Below are 22,274 nucleotides of genomic sequence, written 5' to 3'. Positions count from 1 at the left end.
TCACAGGCTCTCTTGACCCTCAGAAGAATGTTTCAGAATGGAGTCCTTTACATTTTGGTGATTGTAAATAAAGGCATCGCTGTGTGTAAACATACACACTGATTTCTATATGGAGTAAAACTGGTGCTGAGCTATATTAGGGAGGAAAAGTACTCCTCACTAAACACAACGTGCTGATATAGAATAGTTCACGGTTTTTTGTTTTGTTTTCTTTTGCTTTGTTCTTTGGAGTGGTGTGTAGATGTGTGCCGGGGAGGATGGAAGCATCACATACAACATTAAGCATACCTTTTCAGGAATTGCTTTGTAAATGACCCCTAAAGTAGATGTCTTTATATATACACCACACACATACACACAAACACACACACACACACACAATGAAAAGAAAATTTAAAATAAAACTTGTTGCTTGTAATGTGAACCGATGCGAATGCAAGCATTCAGTTTGTACATATGTATTTTTATTTTTGGTTTTCTGAAGCTGTATGTATATTCTTAGTGATTCTTACACTCTCTTTCTCTCTCTATATATATATGTATATAATTGCCCAAGTATGAAGGCTTCTTTTTCTTTGTAATATTTATAGAGCCTTGACATTGAGACTTAACCATTAGAATAATATTGACAGTAATGATGCTAGACAAAAGAAATTACTCTTGTACAGGTAACAAAAATCACTGATTACTAAAAATGGAGTAATAGTGCCTTGGTTTATAACATTAAGATACTCAGAGGAAACAAAACAGTCAGTAAAGCTAGATGTTTGGTGCCACTTGTGAAATTCAACATAAGAAAATCCAAATTCGCAACCTTTTCAAGTAGTTTTTTTCTTTGTCATAGGCAATGGCTTTCATGTTATTTTTCCCCAATCAATGTATCTATATATTTGCAAGCAAAATTTAAGTTGGTTATTTTTTTTGCTGACAGCTCTAACCTCTTTTATTGGATTTTTATTTTTTTCCTCTCTCACTAGTACTTGCAACACCTTCCAATTGAGTGTTGCTTAATGTTTTCATTAGTGCGTGGTTCCCTCCCTCTTTCAGCTCATTAATAAAGGTATTAAATAAAGCTGGCTCCTCTAACTGCTCATGTTCTCTCCACAGTGCTTCCCTCAAACTGGATACATTTCCATTCATTAGTGCTCTCAGCTTACCATGATCCAAGCAGGCATTGTAACTATACCCTTTCCCAGGTATATTTGGACTATATTCTATACATGCATTTTTATTACTCATGGGACCTGATGTTTTTCTCCACTCTATATGGATCATTACTAAAATTAAACCTAGGCAAAACTAGGAGAATGTCAAGGAAAGGAACCCACCAGTTTAAAAAGTGTTGGTATAATGGTTTTTGTTGTTGTTGTTGTTATGGCTGAGGAAGTCTGAAACCAACAAGACTGATGCAGTTTGTATGTCAGACACAGCAGATAATCTGTAGGGCTGGAACAATCACTTCCTATTCCTATAGGCCAGCAAAATGCATCAATGAATAGACAGACATGTTTGTTATTCCCAATAAATGCTCTGGGTCTGACAATTTTTCTTAGTTTAATGTATGAATTTCATTTTGTAACAGCAATAAGATACTCCAGGCTGTGCATTTGTTAGGGATTATTGCACTTCTTGGGTGGTTTCAGTCATACTGCCTTTAGTCTTAAGCCATATAACATGACCCAAGGCACCTTATAAATAGCAGAGCAATGCACTGCCTGTCATGTGTTATAGCTTGAATAGCCTTGTAAAGGGACATGGATTATAGAGGTATGATAATAACTATAAAACAGGAGTGGAAATTTAAGTGCCTGTGTTGGATAATCTGTATGATTAGTATTTTTTTTTTAACATTTTGATCTTTTGTGTTTCATTGTGCTTAGAATTTTCATTCTGTTGAACACAGAAATCAGTGTTCAACAATACAACATGCTAATGGCATTGAAGGTAATTCAAGACCTAATTTAATATTTCAAACCTTCTCATAGTTTTGTTTACCAATTAGCTGTCAGAGGTTAGGCTGGAATTAGCTGACTTACACAGCAGCCTCATTGGGTCAGAAATCACAGATAATCATCATAAGTTACAGCAAATACTCTAAGGATTGAATTCTTAAACTCCAAGCAAAAGTAATATCACAGAGATAATGCCTTGCAATTTCAGTATCACAACTGAAAGGGCAACTGAGCACTACTTATGTTATAAAACTAAAGTTGGAAATTTATGACATATAACATTTAGCCAAATGGGGATTTGACATTTTGTAAGCCAGCATCTTATGATATCAAATGCATTTTTTTTTTAGTTTTGTTATTTTTATTTTTATTTTTGGTGTTTTTACATCCAGATGTTTGACATAATGATGACCAAATGTATCCACGTTTTGTTTCCAAGTCATTTATTATAAAAGGAATAATAAGGACAATTTTAATTATCACGAGGCTGGCCAGTGTTAATGAGGAAAAAGACATGAATAAATATGTCAATTCAGGTCTACAGGTTTCTAATTCTTCTACATTAGCTGACTTGCACAAAACAATCACCTGCAAGTCAGCATGTAACATTTTCCCTATCACTTGAGTGGGAAAACTATCATGTTAGTGTGTACTTAGAAGGTGGACAATAGATGTATATTTATGATGCATATAATTTTCTTGTTGCGCTATAACCATGATACACAAAGTGTTGTGGAAATGACCCATTACCACACACCTCTCATACTGACTGTCCCCTATGCCACTCAACTGTCATTCCACTTCAGGCCAAATATTCATTTTAACATCTTCTCATCTTGCATAAAATTACATGGCTGTATCATAGAATTACTCAATCTTAGAATAGATTAAGAGCTTTCAAAAACAAGCTTTTACCCATGAAGAAATTCTTAGTACAGCATCCTAAGTGAGTGGTCATTCTCTCCTGTAATGGATTTACACGGATGGAAGCTAGTATTAGAATTTTTTCAAGTTATATCAAAATAGACCTCTTCATAATCTCTAAACCTTGGTCAAGGTCTGGCTTTTTATGTCAACATAAAAATTAATACCATTTAGCTTCTGATTCTAAATTTCTATGAAGAGAAAACACTCACTTGCAATCCTAGATAGGAAGTTCTAGAAGGCACATCACTAATTGTAGCCTGTACGCTTAATGATGAAATTCTGTCGTGACTGTAGAATGTTCTGCAAAGAAGTTTATAGATTAAATTTTGCCATGCTTCATTCAGTGAAAGGAGAAGAAAGACAGATAACACTGACAATAGCCTCCATTTAAATTCATGTAATATATCTAATATGGTACTTTGTAGCATTTTGCAGAGCTGTTCTTTTTATTTTATCAGGATAGGAGCAGTTACTTTTTAACAAAAGAATAGGGTTGAAAGAATATAATAAAAAAGAAAAAGTACCTCAATATTAATTGTTGTATTTCACCCTAGTAATGTATAGATTATCATGCGTATTACTGGTTCAAAATTTTCTTCTCCTTTTATCACTCTTTGGAATTGTAAGTGTGCTGAGGGCCAAAATCAAGCCTGTCCACTTCTCTTTGCAACTACAATAAGTCTGCCAAGAAAAAAGATATTCTATCAAGGATAGATAAAATTAGTTACTGAAAAAGAAAGTTGACAAGGCACAATGCCTCATGCCTGTAATGCCAGCATTTTAGAGGGCTGAGACAGAAGAATCATTTAAGCCCAGGAGTTCAAGAGTAACCTGGGCAAGATAGCGAGACCCTATCTCTACAATTTTTTTTTTTTTTCCAAAAATTAGCCAGACGTGATGGCAGGCACCTGTAGTCCCAGCTACTAGGGAGCCTGACGCAGGAGGATTGCTTGAGCCTAGGAACTCAAGGCAATAATGGGCTATGATCAAGCCACGGCACTCCAGTCTGGGCAACAAAGTGAGACCCCATCCTTAGAAAATAAACAAAAAAATTAAAATTAAAAATTAAAAACTAAAAATTAAAAAAAAGAAAGTTTTCTTCTACAGGATCCTTAACTCCCAACTGATATATTATCCCCACTTTACCTCTTAGCCACACTTTCTTTCCATCAAAGCTTTTCAGTTCACTATAGCCTATAGTCATTGCTCCTTCTTCGTCTGGGTAATAATCAATAGACCATTTTTACCACTTCATTATGTGTTGAATTGTGAAATTAATTGCATTGTCAAATTGAGCTTTTTAATGTTTTACATGATTATTTCATGTTTTACATATTTGTCTTTGTTGACCAATGGAACTTGATGCTATCAAATAGTAGGACTACTTTTCCACATCACCGCATTTTGCATCTCCTCAGCACACTGCATTGAGCTAGGCACATAGTAAAAACTCAAAACATGTTTGCACATGTTTTATCAGATACTTAGCTGGCTTCTTTAATTATTTCCAGCATCCAGGTCATCTGACCTTACTAGGGGAATGTAAATGGTAGAAAAATTGCAGTTCCTATTCAGTGTCTCATGTGGTTAGAACCGAGCATCAATGAGGTGAGGTAGAATGTGCTTCATCATTAATGTCTCCCTTCAGAAACTGCACAATGACAGCCTAAAGTTTTTTTTTTTTTCTTTCTTTCCCCCACATATATATTTGAATGCTCAGAAAAGATAAGAAAGCCTGAAGAAGAACAGACGTGTTAGAAGTGTGAAACGGATTAACATCAAAGCCCCCTGGGAAAAATCTGAAACATGAAATGCAGGCTCCTGACTGACAAGAGCTATTCAGAGAGCGTTCAAAGCCCGGCAGTGCATTTCGGGCTGTGTCTCTTCCTGAGCTGTGAGAGGCCTGTGTGGCAGGTAGAGATGCTGGGGGAAAAAAAAATCCCTTTCTGAACTTTGGGGAAATGTAGCCTCTGCGTGTAGGAGAAGGGAAAGGCAAGGCACTTTTTTTTTAACCATGAAAAGACACAGACTGTTTCATATATAGGCAGAGAAACAAGCCACTGATGTATTTGATACGAACGGTAGTGGGAAGCACCCCATGCATAAAATCCTGCTTACCCATCACAGTGACTCTAATGTTCAGTATTCATGAATAATTCTCCCGGTCTTTACAGGCTAGAAGCAGTAACTACCCAATATCCATTGTCATTCTACCATGATCTCATAGATTTTAAAGAACCAGTAAAAACTGGTTATTTATTTTCATTCCTTAGCAGTACAAGGCCAGAGACTAGAAACTACATTATCTTTCACAATAATTTCACAATAGTTATTTTTAACTTACAGTATTTTTAGAAAGTCTATTTTGTTTTGACACATAAACTTAGCTGTTTTTCAAAGTTGAGGGGTAAATTCAGTGACAGCTTTGATCTGGAAACCCTGAATGTGATTTGATAAAGACAAATATAATAAGACAAAAAGTGGGAGAGATCCCTTTGGAATTACAGTGAGGATTCTAATTAGAGAATGTGCTCCACCCTTTATTATAGATCTTAAGACTGAGCTATCCCCTCACTTTATGACCATGCTTTCAATGGTTAGACCTTTATATTGTGACTGCAAAACAATTAGACCTTTGATTCTTCTTTTCAAAGCCTCAGTGAAACATCTATAGACAAAACGGTCCTCAGGCACTTAACCTTGCAGCCCCAGTGGGGATATATTCAAAGTGATAACACCTTCTTTATGAAGGTGAGATTGATGGTGGAGGAAAGTCAAAAGACACTGAAATTGTATCTGCCAAATAAGGTGATTCTACTTTTCATAAACTAACTCCAGAAGCCATTTTTTGTCTCTTAGGAAAGTTAGAAGATAGTGGAAAATGTCTATTTACTTGCAACCAAGAATCATGAATATCCCAATCCATCTCCTACCAGAACTTACACCCACTAAGGAGAACACACCTCTGTTCCAAACTTTTATACACAATTTAAAGTATCAATTAATTAACTGAGTGAGTCAACCAATATTTATCAGGAGTGTCTGATGTTCTAGGCAATGTTGTGGGAATACGAGTGAGAACAAAAACTTTTGATTATGATTGATGCATCTCACACTGTGTAATTATTTATGTAAATCAACCGTGTGGCGTTGTCATGTCTGCTTTTTTATTGTTGACTATATTACTTCTTTTCATGTTACCCATCTCCCCACCAATTTTTAACTTCATTGAATGTTATTGTAATATTATTGAAGTAAATATCCTGTTGTAGTTCATGATTCATCTGCAGAGTCAAGTTCTTGTGGGTTTAATTCTTACACTCTTCATTTAAGGACTTTGGCAACATTTAGCAATGTCTTTGTTCCTCCATTGCTAATGTCTCCAATAGTCTTTTTTAACAATTGCAAAATGTGAAAACAAAAAAGAAAAGATTGCTTCACTGATGTTGTGATTCAACAAATGTAATAGACATAAAGAACTTAGCATGATGCATTGACAAAGATGCTCGATAGTGTCATTGATGAGGGTAGACAACATAGCTTCTCTCTCCACTCAGTCCCCTGGAAAGCTTTGTGCATTACCTAGTGAGGTTGATGGCTAATGCAGGTATATTGATTAATTTTGATGACTCTGTTACTAAAATGTTTAATGTTTTGTCAAAGAAAAACTGTCTTACCCCTTTCAAATATGTAAAGCTGGCTCTATATGTGTGGCTGTCAGTGTGATACAATTTGAGATTCATGAAGAAGTACAAGGCCCTAGTTCCATTGATATGTGTTTGTTTCCTATAATCTTCTGATAATTAAAAACATTTTCAAGATAAGTATTATCTTTTATTGCAGACCATTTTTGAAATGTAGATATCACAAAGATGGGTAGCATAAAAAACTTTTTAAAATTTTTTATAACTTAATCATCAAAATAAATATCTAAATTTTAAAAACATCACTCATAGATCCCTCAGTTACAGAAAATAACTCCTTCACCTTTGTATTCACAGTACATAGAAAAGTAGATACTAGGCACTTTATTTTATTCAGATGGATCAATGTATAAAGCCATGCATGAATAAGGACTGTTCTTTCATAAGCATGCTAGTGTGTATTTAGTTTCAGATTTGTGTTTGTGGGGGGTGATTGGTAGGTACAGGCTACTGAGCTGTTAATGGTATAGAAATTTAAGTGACTAAAGCAGAGAACACTGAAAAATATTTTTTCTGCCTTATAATTTTCCGTATTTTCTCTGGTGACATCAAACAACCATTTGGCTAGACTGTGACTTAAAGTCTGTCACAATCTACAGAGGACAACCTTGGGCTTACTCATGTTGAGAACTGGAGCAGAATTCCTACCCTGGGCCAGAGAGGTTCTTTCCCACCAGAGGCATTACTGTGAAGCTGCTAAGGGGGCTTCGACTGCTCATTTCCTCTAAAGTGTTTTTGTTTGTTTGTTTGTTTGTTTAAAAAAAGGAAAAAACAGAAAAACAAGAAACCAATAGAGGAGAGTTATTACCTAACTACAGATACTATCTGAGGGTAAAATCGGGAGCTGTAGAGAATACTTGATCTTAAATTTTTATCTCAAACTTTTGAAGAATAAAACAGAAATCTGAACAGTATAGGTACCTATTTCTGTCAAAAAAAATTTTTGTGTGTGTGAGAAGATTACAATCGAAACATTTTCCCTTTTACTAAACTTGGATGTCTGCTTGAGGCTACTGTGTGGTGTTTAGCTAGTATCTTCTAAATTGTTTATGAATTTCCATCAACTCGTTCTTTATATGGGAAGTTATCATTTGAAAAAGAAAAACTTGAGTTACAAATGTATCCTTTGCTGTCCCGGCTGGAGTAGACTGGGTAGTGGGGTGAAGTGTCTGCCTCTAATTATGGAGAGAGAAATACTGACACAGGGAGGGACAGCACCATAGAGAGCTTCCTCTCTAAGAGTTGAAATCACTATCATGACTTACATTACAGGGTTCACATAGTAGGAAATTATCACTAGCATTTGAATATATGAAATCAGAAAAATGTATTGATATATTTTTATTCTTGCTATTAAGGAATTATTATTGAGTTGATAAAAGCAAGGGAAGAAGCAAGAAGCAGTACTAGAGATGAGTTGGTAACAACTTGGGCCGGAAAATGATGACTAGATACATCCACCAGAATAGAAGCCCAGAAAATATGAAAGGTGTCAATAGAAGGAAACTCAAGTGATTAGGTGTCAACATCAGAGAGATATCATACAAGCAGAGGGAAAATAGTTCAATATCTAGATGAAGAAAATAATTTGAAAAGTTTGGTGAGAGGTAGTAAGTAGATATTTAAATAGATACATGGTTGGAACCAGGGAGACCTGATGGTGGAAAAGAGAGACCAGAACCCAGCCATGCCCCGTTCTTCAGGAAATTATCAATGTCACTTAGGACACAGAGTCCAAACCCAAAGTTAGTGTCAAATGGGGAAACTACGGAAAATTGGACCCACAGTAGGAGTTGTTATGAGATGTAAGACAAAAGAAATCAGTTTCCAAAATCTAAGCATGACTAACAACCTGCTGATTAAATGATGAGTCTCCAGGCTGCAGATACATCACTTTTTTATTTCATCTTTTTTTGTATTTTTAATTTTATCTTTTATTTTTATTGAGACAGAGTCTCGCTCTATCACCCAGGCTGGAGTGGAGTGGCTCGATCTCAGCTCACTGCAACCTCCACCTCCTGGATTCAAGAGATTCTCCTGCCTTGGTCTCCTGAGTATCTAGGATTATAGACACAAGCCACCACACCCAACTAATTTTTGTATTTTTAGTAGAGACAGGGTTTCATCATGTTGGTCAGGCTGGTCTCAAACTCCTGACTCATGATCCACCTGCCTCAGCCATATTTCATCTTTTTGTGAACCAACAGGCCCCACTGTCTGCAATGGATTTAGCTTGTAGTTAAGGATTCAAGGTTCTCTTGGGTCAAGATCCATGTGAATCATCAGAGTACTTATGACAATGACAAGTGTCTCACAACAACCTAGAGAACAGCCCTTAACATGAGACTATTGAACAGGCTCTACATTCACAAAGTAACTGTAAAGAAATTCATGAAACCATGACTGTTATTTAAAAAGTAGATTAAAAAAATTATATATGTGTGTGTGTGTGTGTATGTGTGTGTGTGTATATATATATATATGTCATCAATTGTTCCATTCAAGATAAGAATTAATCTATGTACAAAGAGGGTATGTCTGTGAGAGGAGTAGGTGGACAGAAGTAAAGGGAATGTTATTAAAGAATGTGATCTAAAAGCAGCAACTGACAGCTATCAAGAGCACTAGACAGGAGATTGTACTGTCGCACAAAACAATAATAAATGATGTTGATTTTGTTCTATTTTCTTTGCTTTAAAAAGCAGGGAAACTTACAAAACTGCCTAGAAAGTTTTCCAGACAAAATGGTTACATATTGTGAACTGGGTTGGGAAAGCTATCTGTAAGCATCAACTACCTGAAAAAACCACTTGAGTGTAATGCTTTCTTTTTAGGTGATTTGGATGCATGAGAGGAATACCACAATTAATGAGAGAAACTAAAAAAAAATAAAACTTAATCTTATTCAGAAAACACGGAAGTGACATCACTAGCACTATTGCTCAATATACCCTTTCTGAACTAAAAATGAATAATAAAAGAGTATATAACAATTTCTGGTCATGTAATTTTCAGTTTCCAGCCTAATGACTGAAAGTCTAGAAGTCTTCTCTGTAGAAGTAGCTGCTCAGCAGAGATTCACTTAAGTCTTGGATATTAGAGGCTTTATCTGTTTATTTGATGATTGGAATTTTCTGCCCATTATCGATCCCTGCCACTCTTATGAACAACTTAAGTGTCTGACACAAGTGAGTTGATAAAATAGACTGTATTTTTTATCCATTAACTGGCACTTCATATATTGTCCAAAGTCTGTCATGAGCTTTGCAACATTTCCATAGCAATAGCACCTGCCTATTCAGGGATCATATATCAAGGTGCATCCAGTTCATCTGCCACAACAGAAACTGGCTGCTGCTGTTTATATTTTTACCCCCAACTCTTGTCATGAAGTTACCCCTTACCTTTACTTTTGAAAAAAAATCGGACATACTTCTAGGATTATTTTCTTCAATATTTCTCTATCTAACAAAGACATGTGTTTTATATGTTAGTTTACATACATTTATCTGCTTGAGGAAATATATGAAAAGATGTATTCAAACTTGATAGATGTCAGTAATGCTACCTAAAAATGTTCAAGGCATGTAAAATCGACCCCTATCTCTAAAATATGGGAGAGAGACAATCCAGTTTTTTTGGGTTTTTTTGGTTTGTTTTTTGTTTTTTTGTTGTTTTTGTTTCTGTTTTTGTTTTTGTTTTTATGGAGTCTCAATCTGTCACCCAGACTGGAGTGCAGTGGCGCAATATCTGCTCACTGCAACCTCTGCCTCCTGGCTTCAAACGATTCTCCTGCCTCAGCCCCTCGAGGAGCCAGGACTACTGGCATGTGCCATCACACTGGGCTAATTTTTTGTATTTTTAGTAGAAACAGGGTTTCAACATGTTGGTCAGGCTGGTCTCAAACTCCTGACCTCAGGTGGTCTGCCCACCTCAGCCTCCCAAAGTGCTGTGATTACAGGCGTGAGCCACCTCAGCCTGCCCAGATCCACTTTTTAAATGCCAATGCAATACCAGATGTTTTTTACATGCATTATTTCTTTCAACACTCACAGAAATCCTGTGTGGAGCCATTGATTTTAATTTTTACTGTTGAGGAAATATCAAAGTGCACTGGTGAGGTGCACTGGTGTTATATTCAGTCGTTTGCAGGACCAGGATTAGAAGTCAATTCATGATCTTTAACACTCAGTCTATTTCAATTACACCAATCACATTGCAAAATCCCAGCATATATGTGCTCAGAAGTACATAGTAATGCTGACAGCAATAGCATAATAACCAAACTAATATTTGGTAAATAGCTAAATTAACCAAAGCTAATATTTATTGATGTTTACCATGTCATAGATTCTTTTGAGGTATAACTTCATTGAATCAACAAAACAGCTCTTTGGAAAAAGAAAAGTGTAGTTATTCTTATTTTAAAAATAAAAAATGTGCCTTAAGACCAGGAGTTCTCTACCAGACTGGGGAACATGACAAGACTCTGTCTGTACAAATAATAATAATAATAAAAGACTGAGCCTGGCAGCACATTCCTGTAGTTCCGGTGACTTAGAAGGCTAAGGCAGGAGGAAAACCTGAGCCCAGAAGTTCAAGACTGTAGTGAACTATGATAACACGACTGCACTACAGCTTAGATGATAGAGCAAGACACTGTCTCAAAAAATAATATAAATTAAACATCAAGACAACGAAAAGGAATGTAATTTGCTCAAGTTTGCATAAAAGGTAGTTATGGACAGGTATTTAACCCCATGCCTGACTCCAAAGTTCATAGTCATAATAACTCTAAGTGCTTAAATATGGTAAGTGCTTCCACATTCATTATTTTATTTGAGCCTATAAAACTTTATGAGAGGGGTACAGCAAGCATCCACTCACTTTACAGACAATGAAATGGAAGGTCAGACTTTCACAGAGTTGGTAAGTAGCAAGGCAATGTCTTAAGCTTGGGTATTCTGACTCTAGTGTACACATTTGCTCTTATACCCTACAGGATGTCCACGATGCTTATATAATGGAGAGAAAACAGAGTGCAACTCTTTGTGAAAGAAGAAATAAATTTCCGTGTTCCTCCTTAACTTGTACATACAAGGGACACTGGACTTCCTTAAAAGTGTACAGAAAGTTTGAAACAAGTCTTTTCATCTCCTTGAACTTATTTTCTCAGCTATCTAATAATAGCCTCACAAATCTGTTATTAAGGACAAACATTGTGTGTGAATGTTCACCTCCTTCTTTTAGAATAAACAAAATACAACTTTTGCCCTCAAGCAGGTTGCAGTCAGTTTATGAAGATAAGAATATGCATCATAAAACAATGACCCAAAAAAAGTGTGTGATGTATGCTGTAGATATTTAACAAAACAGAAAATTAGTGAGGGATGATATTATTAGGCCAACCTTGTATAGAGTTGCTGAGCTGAATCTTCAAGGATCAACTTTCCAAGAGAGGGGTCGGATTCCAGGGGAAGGCAGTAATGTGACTTTCAATGATAATCTGTGTCGTTTTCTTTAATCAGCCACTTTAGAAAACGTCTTTGGGCCGCATTCTTTTATGGTTCCCCAAAAGTGTTTTAGGCATAGAGTAGCTGGTTCTCTGCTTAGTGTCTGTAGCTCACCATTCATCATTAATTTTTGAGTTCATTATTCAGACCTCTAGGAATCTCCTGAAAAAAGCACACAAACTCCCCAAAAGGACAATAATGCAAATTTTCCCCTAACATTGCATATGTACATATATGCACTTCTCAGAGTGTTATTCTGTCGAAGAGTTAACTGAACGCAAAAGACTAAGGGATGAAAATGTTGAAAAGAAATAATGAGGGGACACAACAGAGGAATTCTAACCCTGGTTGGAAGTTCTAATATGGTCTTTCTGATAGCTCTGGATAGTAAGAGAGCATTGAGTACCCTGGGGAAAGGAAACCTAAAAGTCTTTTGGTGGCCATATAACAATCTCTTTTTTCCCAGCTTACATTTGAGCCCATCAACCAACCTGTTTAGGGAGACACAATATTTGCTTAGAAAACATACGGAGGCTGAGAGACAAAAAATAACAGATGCAGTTAAGCCCTGTTTTCCTGCCAGCCACAAACATTTCCACTATTTTCATATCCCAATCAATCCCCATTTATATTAGTACCTCTTTGACGTACTAAGAGAAATTATGTATGCATGAATTTGCCAGCACCTCAAAAGCAGAAAGCTTTCTTTCTACTACCAAAGCACAGTGACAGAGGTTGTTGGTACCAAAGGCTCATATTCCCTCGACACGCCAACACTTTTGCAAGCAAGCGGAACAGATTTGGACTAAAAGCAGCAGCACCTCTTGGCCTTAGGGTTTTCTCTGCCCACAGGTCAGCCATGTGAGCAAGGTGGGTCAGAGGTGCAGGAGAGTTAATATCTCCTGTGAGATGCCCTTAACTAAGCGCCAACAGAAATTTGTGGATAAATATCCTAGTTGTCACTTTGGGTGGATACCTCTGGTACGAATCTTTTAAGCTGCCTCCCAGTGATTGCTTGTGGAATACAGCTCTTGTTGCCCAAAGTAGTAACATGGTTAATGACACACTATTGATTAGTTTCCTCCTATTATTATTATTATTTTTTTTTTCTGAGACGGAGTCTTGCTCTGTCACCCAGGCTGGAGTGCAGTGGCACGATGTCAGCTCCGCCTCCCGGGTTCATGCCATTCTCCTGCCTCAGCCTCCCGCGTAGCTGGGACTACAGGCGCCTGCCACTATGCCTGGCTAATTTTTTGATTTTTAGTAGAGACAGGGTTTCACCGTGTTAACCAGGATGGTCTCGATCTCCTGACCTCGTGATCCACCTGCCTCGGACTCCCAAAGTGCTGGTTCTTTCTGGTTTATTCCTTCACTCTCTTAGTGGCGTTTCCCTGCATCACCTACCAGATGAGCTATTTGCACTGGAATCATTGCATCAGGAAAGTATCCTACTTATGATGATAGATTTTTCATTTAAGTAAAATGCATACCATTGGCTCCCCTTTAAGTCCTGGCACTCTCATTGCAAAACGTAACACAACTTTATCGCATTTTACAGCTGAAAAAAAAATCTTTAAAGCCACTTTAAATAGCATCTCCATTTCTACCCAAAGAAGCCAAGTAAGAAACCCATTAATAGTAATGCTTTGCTCTTGTTCATAATTTTGCACTTTTTAAAGCACTTTCCCATATTTAATCATATTTGATCCTCATGACAACCATGTACAAAATGTAGGGCAATGCTAGCTTGAGGGACAACGTGGAGTGGTGGAAAGAGCTCTCTGAACTGGGAGTCTAGAGACCTGATTCTGTCAGTAATTAGCAGTGCAACCACAGACAAGGCCTTAACCCTCTCTGGGCCTCAGTGTCCTCATCACTGCATGAGGGGCCAGTCTATGAAATTTTTAAGACTGTTTCAGCTGGTAACTGAAGACAGAGACCCAAAGGCAGAGATGGAGGGTAGAACATGTGGGTGTGGGATGGCTTCCCTAAGGTTAGACAACGATGAGTACCAGAACTAGAACTAACATCAAAATCTACCAATTTTAAAGCAAAGATGCCCTAAGTAGAAAATTACATCAAGCATTGATGGAAAAGCTCTCATGCAAGCCAGAGAGAACACATTGTATACCACACATTATCATCAATCCTGAAAATATCCTGTAAGGTATCTTTTATTGTCAATCTACAGATGAAGAACCTTAGATTTCAACTACTTGTGTTACTAGGCTTAGGTCACAAGCTATCAATGGAACTTCAGATATCTTCAGATATTCAGATACCAGATAAACCCGTACGTATGATCCCCAAACCATCCTCTTTTATTCAACAAATGGGTTTTGTTCTGGCACATCTCACTTCTAATATCACATATTAGAAGTTGGATATGTTTGGGTTCCAATCTTGGCTCCTACACTGATTATATTTTCTTATCTATAAAATGGACATAAGCTTCCCTTAAGGTTATTGACAGGATTAGAAGTGATGAAGAATTCATTTTTTTGCAAATTGGTTTTTGCTGACTATATCTTTACTCTTCTACTTTGTCAATTTTTCCGCCAAACCAGCAAAACTAGCCCACACTGGCAGTTTCATAAAGTTAAATCCTGTCTTTCTTCTGCAGACACACACATGGGTAAGGCTGGAAGGCTGCAGAGTATGTGGAAAACTACAAATACACAAAATACACACACACACACAAAAATATATATATATATATATAGAGAGAGAGAGAGAGAGAGAGAGGGAGAGAGAGAGAGATGGGGTATCACTTTGTTGCCTATGGTGGAGTGCAGTGGTATGATCATAACTCATTGCAACCCCAAACTCCTGGGCTCAAGTGGCCTCAGCTTCCTGAGTAGCAGGGACTGCAGGCATGCACCACCATGCCTGACAAATTATTTTTATTTTTTGTGTAGACAGGGTCTTCCTTTGTTGCTCAGGCTGGTTTCAAAGTTCTGGGCTCAAGCTATTCTTCCCCCTTTACCTTCCAAAGTGTGGAATTACTGGCATGATCCACAACATCAGGCCAGAAAACTATGACTATCTTATAAATTGATTTTTCCTTTGTTCTGTCTCTGTCGTGATTCCAGTCTATTAGATTTGTGAAAAAGTTTACCTCCACCTATGATCCCAGTATTCTTATTGTATTTACTTGTTCTACATTGCTTATTCTTCTCAACATTTTACTGGTGAGCCTGTGTGTGTCCATCCACATACATGTATGTGTTGGAAGTGAGTATAGAGGAGAATCTTCCACTCCTTTTCACATTCTGCTAGCAAGCAATAAATAACTAATGGACTATGACTATACCATAAGGCTAGAAGGACATATTACATATACCAGGGAAATTGCACAATAATTATATTTTAGCTTAAATAAAAGCAGAGAAAGTTTAATTAAGACTTGTAATTAATAGTTGAAAGATTAATCAATCAATAATTACAGTAATGATTATAGGGTATAATTGAGTTTAATTGGTGGGGGCTGATTAATGATCAGAATAAACCTTTCAGAGTCCCTGTCTTACAAATATTCAAAAATGATAGATTTTGGCTCATGCAATTAAAAAGAAATGCGAGAATCACAGATGAAAGGAAAAACACATGAATGAAGTAAAGACATTGTTCTATTGTTCAGCCTGTATATCACTATACTGCTAGTCTGTACAAATTTGAGAGTAATGGAGGAAAATATGCATCTAAGGAGGCCTACAGAAAAAAAGAAGAAATTACTTGAGACAGATTCTTTGGAAGCTCATTTCTCAGGGGTACTCTTTCGATCTCCAAGTGCAAAATGGTTGTGTGAATTCAAATGACATTCTTATCAGTTCATCATAGGAATAGATTCAGTAGAGGATCAGATATCTCAAGGACACAGTTCCAGTTGATAAGATGAAGACCCTCTCCATTCTGCCTGATCTGTTCTAATCAAATCCAAGTGGCTACTGGGACCAACGTCAATTCTACCTGAAGAATTGATTCAGTTCTCTTTGGAGAATTGGTAGGTGATCTCATTTCAGTGTCCTCTCACTGATGAGAATGAATCCCACAATGCACTGCTCAGATGGAGACATACATGCTCAGGGGTTGAGTGAGTGTTCTTTTGGTTTTCCCAAGTAAACAGCACCATATTCTTGATCCTGCACACCATTCTCAGAAAATAATGCAAATGTAGTCTCAACATTAATGAATATATAAACAAGATTAGTCATATAAGAAGATAACCTCACAAAGTACTTTTAAAAGTCTTTCTGCTCATCAGAAAATCAATTTTAGCTACAAATTGGAAATCGACTGCTCCCACATTTACTAATGACTTACACCCATTTCCTCTTGTCTCCCTCTAACTTACATGTGTTCTCTCAACCTAAATGCAATAACTGTCATGGCAAGGATTCTCTATGCAAAAGCATTTAACTAAGCAGTTCATGAACTCAATCAATGTTTTTATTGATTATCTACTCTATTTGTCTAAACATATACTGGTCACTGTGGTAGATGTAAGTATAGGAAAGATTGTGTATTCCTGCCCTTAAAGTCTGTGCGCTATCACATATTACTGATTGAGAGCATAATGTAGTGACAAACAATGGAACTAAAGCAGAGCATTAATTTTTGACCCATTTATATTTGCTGTATGGTTTTAGACAAATTACCTAAACTCTCTTGTCTTCAGTTACTTCATCTGTTAAAATAAATCTGATTTTGGCCGGGTAAGATGGCTCACACCTATGATCTCAGCACTTTGGGAGGCCGAGGAGGGCAGATCACGAGGTCAGGAGTTCGAGACCAGCCTGGCCAACATGGTGAAACCCCATCTCTACTAAAGATACAAAAAAAAAAAAAAAAAAAAAATTAACTGGGCATGGTGGCACATGCTTGTAATCCAAGCTACTTGGGAGGCTGAGGCAGGAGAATCGCTTGAACCTGGGAAGTGGAGGTTTCAGTGAGCCGAGATCGCGCCGTCGCACTCCAGCCTGGGTGACAGGGTGAGACTCCGTCTCAAAAAAAAAAAGAAGAAAATCTGATTTTCTCATAGTTCGTCATTTATCGCTCCCACTGCCATACTTCAATGCAAGTCTGACACTAAGTATCAGAGTTATCCCAGACTTCATAAATGAAAGTACAGTCGTCACTAAGTTTACCCTTAGTTCAGAAGCTAATCACCAGTTCCAGTGGTCCCAGACTACCCAGCTTTTGACAAACTGGCTGCAAATTTTGCCATTCCCACTACCACCTTAGTTTTGATAATTTATTACAATGATTCACAGAACTCAGGAAAGTAATATACTTTTGATGACAGCTTTATTTTAATCATTGGCCAAGTGATTAACTCAGTCATCAGCCTCCCTCTTCCCTCCCTGGGGGTTGGGCTGATATCATAAGATTTAAAGTCCCAACTCTCTAATTTCCTGAATGGACTTTCTAGTATGGCAGTCCCCATCCAAAAACCATCAAGATGATCACATGAGACACCTTGTTAGCATCAACTCAGGTGTGATCTCAGGGTTCCACCACAAATAACTAAGATGCTGCATCATTTGGGACGTTCTAAAGAGTTTCCCACCTAGTAACCTGGGAAAATTACCAAGTTCTTTGTTACGTAACACCCAACGATTCTTTGTTGGTGGTGGTGGTGAAAAAGATAACATAGTTCCGAGTGTTTTATTGTTTAAAATTATTAAGCAAAAGTAACATGTCATAATTTTATTAAAGAATAAGAAAACCATACAATTTCTATTTTGTTAACTGTAATAAGATACTATTCGTGATTTCAGTACAAAGAAATGTCAATGTCGACTTCAGCAGTCAAAATAATATTTAGGCTGGAGGTGGTGGCTCACACCTGTAATCCCAGCACTTTGGGAGGACGAGGCAGGCGGATCACAAGGTCAGGAGATCGAGACCATCCGGCTAACATGGTGAAACCCTGTTTCTATTAAAAATACAAAAATTAGCCAGGCATGGTGGCACGCGCCTGTAGTTCCAGCTACTCGGGAGGCTGAGGCAGGAGAATCCCTTGAACCTGGAAGGCAGAGGTCGCAATGAGCCGAGGTAGTGCCACTGCACTCCAGCCTGGGTGATAGAGTGAGACTCCATCTCAAAAAATAAAATAAAATAAAATAATAATAATAATAATAATTTTTATGGCTTACATAGAACTAAAGCTAGGTTCTGCAGGATAAGTGTAATTTGTTAGACAAAAAATCTTGTATATTTCATATACGCTATCAATGTATTCACAATAATTTAACAAATAATAAATACAGGTTTGCCAATAGTTTTTTTTTTCACTTTTTATATATTAATAGTTTTGAGAAAAAAAAAAGCTCAGAGCAGTCTGAGCTATGTGAGGTTTGCAAACTGTATAATGTCCAGAGAGACGGGAGTTTGGGACTTCACGTCTTCCCAACCCATGCACCCATGCCTGGGGCAACTGTTTTTTTTATTTTTTTTTTTTGAGACGGAGTCTCACTCTGTCGCCCACGCTGGAGTGCAGTGGCCGGATCTCAGCTCACTGCAAGCTCCGCCTCCCGGGTTTACGCCATTCTCCTGCCTCCGCCTCCCGAGTAGCTGGGACTACAGGCTCCCGCCACCTGGGGCAACTGTTTAAAAACAATTTGTTTCTGATGAACTCCCTTGCCCATATATTCAAGTTCCTGGATTTTGCGATACAAAGAAAAGTGTATAGATAATCAATAATTTCTGTTATTTTGATGTAAATTATTGGCAGTTAACTTAGAAACTGCCTCTTTTTCTTTCTTTAAAAATCCACATGTAACTACTGCTAATCTGAGTGTATATTCAGGGGAATTTGAATTTATACTCCTGGATGACCATCCTCAAGCTTAGGGCTCAAATAAACTCTATACTGAATATTTTTTCTGAATCGTATTATTTAAGGTTGATTGTAAAGACCCAGCTCAAGGGAACCTCAGTGTTTTCATCACATGGCCATGAAAATCAGCTTAAAAAGGAAGTAAAGGAGGAACAGACCTTATATTGAGTTTCTATTTCCCTTTTCTGTATATAACCAGGCCCAGGAAAAACCAACCAGTCTGGCACTTCGATCATGAAGCAAGAACCTGGTTCCATTCTAATCTCTGTCAATTTCTAGCTTGGTCAGTTTACACAAAATATTTGACCTCTTAAAAATTTATTTTCTCTACCTGCTGAGAATGGTATCTGGTATGTCTGCCTTGCAAGCTTATTTTAAGACCCAAAGGTGCTTTATAAATTTAGCAAGCTATCTTGTTTTATAATTAAACTCAAAGGTAGAAATTAAGTAAAAGTTCTAAACAGTCAATATATTCTTCAATAGTATTATTGCCCCTCCTGCCACCCCTCTTAACTGTTTAGCACTATTTTCCTATATCCTCAGGTATAGTTCTATTATTTTGACTAATTGCCCAGCCATTGCTCAGGAAGTTCTAAGAAATATATTGTGATATCTTTCCCAGTTAGTTTCATAGCAAATGAGAGAGGCAGGGTAAATAATAGATATACAATTTCATGAACAGAAAATAAAACATCTTCTGCCAGACATTGAGAATGAGGGATCCTGTATGCATAGAACTATGTTTTGATCCTGGAAGTCATGATAAAGAATGGAGGCAGGGATGTACACAAATTACCGGAGTGCAATTCCTACCAGAGTACATACTTCAAGAATGTATGCTAAAAGTGCTATGGATTTTTAAATACTAGAAAAATTAATTGTAATTGAGAAGAAGGTCAGGTTATGCTTCAGAAAAGGGGTGTTTCTTCCACCTCTTGAGAGTCGAAGAAGGACTTGTGTGAGCATTTCAAATGTAAACTCTGGCATGAGCTAAATGCAGAGTGGGTGGAAGAGCAGGGCATGTTCCAGGAATGGTGGATGCAGTGTTAAAATCAGAATGTGGAAAGCTTTGGAGAAAACATTTAGAAGATCCACCACAGCTGAGAAGTGCATAGCAGAGTGGCGGTCGGGGAGGGAGTTTGATTACATCTTTGTTTTAGAAATATCACTCTTGCTCTGGTGAGAAGAGTTAATTGGTTCCACAGGATAAACTGCAGTCTAGGAGACATCTCAGATATTGACCCTAACAGATGACTTTTTGAGGGCTTAATATGTGCCACACAACATTCAAAACCATTAAATATGTCAATACATTTAACTCTTAAAATAATTTTATAAAGTAAATCCTCTTGTTTTCTCCTTTTCATACACAAGGAAACAGGGAGCCCAGGGATTTAATGAATCTAACAAGTAATATCAGACCTTTGGTTCCAGATCAATGTTTCTTCATCACCACAAGTTTAACAGGATCCATACTAAAGCATCAAATACAAAACAGAGAAAGAAAAAAGATTTGTGCTTGACTGAGAGAAATTTCAGAGATAAAATCCTTTGGTTTTTGAGACCTGGTAACTGGCGAGGCCAAAGGGGTGGGAGTAGCAGGGAAGATAGAGTATGAGTAACTCTATCTTCTATTAACTCTCTGAGTTTGGGGCCTCTGTAGGATTTTTATAGATGTGTAAGAGTCATTAACTTCTCAATGAAAGTTGAAACCATGGAAATTCATGAACTTTCCAAGATGGAGAATGTATCACAAAAGGAAAAGAGAGATTAATTACATGAAGAAGTTTAGGTCAATGGAGGCTGTGTGGAGCAAAAGGTCTGGACACCTCCTCTGATTTTGAAAGCAACTTCCTTCCTGGCAGGGTTGTGTTGGTTTGGTGGTTGTCATCTGCTCTCACTTCAGTTCTGAGCCATCACAACTGCTTCTCACAGAGTTTGCCACCATAAATGAGAGGTGAGAGTCCATGACCAAAAGCCTAAGACTGTTGGGAGACATTTAATTACTTTAAAATCTCTGCAGCCTGGAAAATATAATGGTTAATGGGGTAATCAGATGAAAGGTGTGGAATTTTAAATAGTAGAGACTGTGTCACTAGAGTAGATTGTCACTCCCTTGGAGATGATAAAACTGTAGTGCATAAATGGCGACAGGAGCATACCTTCAGCACTCATAAATCAATAATTGGTAAAATGTACTCGTGTATAACTAAGTAGATTTTTATATGGTGGGTCAAATAAACTGATCAGAGTATACTGCAAGACTCAGGGAAATTATGGGCCAGGTTTTATTCATAGGTATCCCTAGATTTTTAAAACTGTGAGCTACATAGCTTAGGTGTAAATTAAAAAGATACTAAGTCTAGGTCACAGGGAGAACTATCGATTAGGCTGAGAAAATTTTTTCATGGCCCCCAGAATTAAGCAAATTTTCAAAGGTAAAGTGCTTTCTGCTTTTTGGAGAACACAGCTGTATTTCCTGGCAAAAGAAAAAAAAAAGAAAGAGAAGAACTTATAAGGCTAGCCTACAGAAGCAGATTGACCAAGAGTAGGGCTTGTGATTTTGGAAACCTTGAAATAAAGGAGACTATGAGAATTGTTAGTCTGTAATGGGCTTTTTCATTATACTTCCTGTTGTCTATTTACTTTGTGGTGCCCTAGATAAAATATCGTGTCATTATTGGTATGTTAGCAAGTGTCATAATAGAGATGTTTTATAGGGCAAGCACTGGCAAGCCCTTCGAGTTCAAGGGGAAGAGGATGGTGTGATGTCATATTGCTGGTCATTGCACCTTAGTCTTCTAGAATATGTGAAGACTTCTTCTAGACTACACAAAAATCACTTTTGAAAAATGAGGTACTTACAAGACACCCCTCATGAACTATTCTGTTATTATCTCTGCTTATGTCCTATATGAAGTTTTTCCCAACTACATCATTGGATAAACATATCTTATGTGCTGAATCCTGGTATCTACCACCATCTTCATCACAAGATCCTCAAATATTTGTGTACAAAGGAGAGCTTAGAGAACATATAATTAAACATCATTTCCTAGACTCAGAAGCTGAAAATGAGATACTTGAAAGCACTTTATCAAACTTAACCCATCTGTTGGTCTGAAGATATAGCTCCTTAACAAATACGAACAATTGGGAAGAATGAATGACTGGGCAGGAGTACACAGGGAGAGTGGTGAGGATGTGCCAGAGCCAGCAGAATGTGAGAAGCCTGGCGTGACTTACTAAGGAACAAGCACGACACAAGTGGTAGAGAACATGAACAACCCCTAAGTAACTGGATAAAACTTGGTTGGTTATACATTTTGGAAGGTAA

This window comes from Chlorocebus sabaeus, chromosome 18 (assembly GCF_047675955.1).
Source record: "Chlorocebus sabaeus isolate Y175 chromosome 18, mChlSab1.0.hap1, whole genome shotgun sequence".
NCBI classification, from domain to species: domain Eukaryota; kingdom Metazoa; phylum Chordata; class Mammalia; order Primates; family Cercopithecidae; genus Chlorocebus; species Chlorocebus sabaeus.
The sequence above is the reverse complement of the archived record's forward strand: the minus strand, read 5'-3'. Positions refer to the sequence as shown.